A 2,500-nucleotide genomic window follows, 5' to 3' on the forward strand; every position below is an offset into this window, starting at 1 on the left:
ACCGAGCAGCAGACGGCGTCGCGGCGCCGAGTGCCGGGCGGCGGCGCATCCTCAACGCACACAGTCCTCAATCGGACCAGCACACTGCAGATGTCCACCGCGCTTCGCACCGGGCCGGCGAGGACCCACTTTGGCTGCACGGCGCCGCGCGCAGGGTGCCCCGGCGCGCAGCTGCGCCGCCTGCCGCGTCCGTCGGCCGGCGCGCCTGCCACTGGGCGCCCCCACCAGCCGGCTGTAGCGCGTGCGCCCACGCACCGCGCGGCCAGCACGCCGGGCGGCCCCCCCTCACCGGCCGGGGACAGTCCCACCCACCCACAGCCGCGTATCGCTTCACACCCAGATTCACATTCACGTTCGTTGGTATGGTGGGGACCGCTTCGTAGCTGTACCGATCGTTGCCCTCACAGATGTACCTCCAGCAAGGACAACCGCACCACAACGGGTTACCAGTTGTTCATTTGCGTAACGTCACCAGTAAACGTACACGTCCATCCCCGTTTGCAAAGTCAACTATTATTGCATGCCTGCCTGTCAGGTGTCAAGACACACTACATCCGCTCACATCCACGCAACAAAATGTGCCCGACTAGAGGGCACGTGGAAGGTGCCCCCGTACGTATGCGATGTCCATTGCGCGACCAACTGTCAACCGGCCTCTGTAGCATGTCGCAGATGTGGAACGCGGGGCACCGTGCTATCACATTGTGTGAGAAGAGACTACTACGTCTGCATACACGCGCCACTACATGAACAGACGGCTCATGCTGATCGCCATCCACTGCGTCCATTACTCCCACACGTCTCTATGGCGTACCACACTGCAATGCAGCTGTTATGGGGAGATGACACGTAGCTGTGTACACAACATTCTGAGCGGGTTGCGGTTGGACAATACATTAATGTAACGTGTCATATGCCAATTACAGAGCAGGGTAAGGCACAACTTGGGTTAGGTTAAGGCACAACTTGGGTTAGGTTAAGGCACAACTTGGGTTAGGTTAAGGCACAACTTGGGTTAGGTTAAGGCACAACTTGGGTTAGGTTAAGGCACAACTTGGGTTAGGTTAAGGCACAACTTGGGTTAGGTTAAGGCACAACTTGGGTTAGGTTAAGGCACAACTTGGGTTAGGTTAAGGCACAACTTGGGTTAGGTTAAGGCACAACTTGGGTTAGGTTAAGGCACAACTTGGGTTAGGTTAAGGCACAACTTGGGTTAGGTTAAGGCACAACGTGGGTTAGGTTAAGGCACAACGTGGGTTAGGTTAAGGCACAACGTGGGTTAGGTTAAGGCACAATGTGGGTTAGGTTAAGGCACAATGTGGGTTAGGTTAAGGCACAATGTGGGGGTAGATTGCGGTACAAATTGCATTACATTGCGGTGCAAATTGCATTACATTGCGGTGCAAATTGCATTACATTGCGGTGCAAATTGAGTTACATTGCGGTGCAAATTGAGTTACATTGCGGTGCAAATTGAGTTACATTGCGGTGCAAATTGAGTTACATTGCGGTGCAAATTGAGTTACATTGCGGTGCAAATTGAGTTACATTGCGGTGCAAATTGAGTTACATTGCGGTGCAAATTGAGTTACATTGCGGTGCAAATTGAGTTACATTGCGGTGCAAATTGAGTTACATTGCGGTGCAAATTGAGTTACATTGCGGTGCAAATTGAGTTACATTGCGGTGCAAATTGCGTTACATTGCGGTGCAAATTGCGTTACATTGCGGTGCAAATTGCGTTACATTGCGGTGCAAATTGCGTTACATTGCGGTGCAAATTGCGTTACATTGCGGTGCAAATTGCGTTACATTGCGGTGCAAATTGCGTTACATTGCGGTGCAAATTGCGTTACATTGCGGTGCAAATTGCGTTACATTGCGGTGCAAATTGCGTTACATTGCGGTGCAAATTGAGGTAGGTTAAGGTGCAACACAGGTTAGGTTAAGGTGCAACATAGGTTAGGTTAAGGTGCAAGATGGGTTAGGTTAAGGTGCAAGATGGGTTAGGTTAAGGTGCAAGATGGGTTAGGTTAAGGTGCAAGATGGGTTAGGTTAAGGTGCAAGATGGGTTAGGTTAAGGTGACATAGGTTAGGTTAAGGTGACATAGGTTAGGTTAAGGTGACATAGGTTAGGTTAAGGTGACATAGGTTAGGTTAAGGTGACATAGGTTAGGTTAAGGTGACATAGGTTAGGTTAAGGTGACATAGGTTAGGTTAAGGTGACATAGGTTAGGTTAAGGTACAAACTGGGTTGTGTTATGGTACACATTGCGTTGTAGTACAGTACACGTTAGGTTTGGGTACGGTACACAATGTGGTATGGGATGGCGTGTTGTGGGGGGGAGGGGGGGGGGGAGGTTCGTTGATATCGACCGTAGGACGTGGATGCCCGAGGCAGCGTCAGTGTGTCAAAGGAGTTATGTCACGTCGGGATGCGCTTTTCGCCAGTGAGAGGGGGCGAGCCGTGTCTGTGGTTGCGGCAGACCTGTGTGTTTCA

This window comes from Schistocerca cancellata, unplaced genomic scaffold, assembly GCF_023864275.1.
Source record: "Schistocerca cancellata isolate TAMUIC-IGC-003103 unplaced genomic scaffold, iqSchCanc2.1 HiC_scaffold_1044, whole genome shotgun sequence".
In the NCBI taxonomy this organism is placed as follows: Eukaryota; Metazoa; Arthropoda; class Insecta; order Orthoptera; family Acrididae; genus Schistocerca; species Schistocerca cancellata.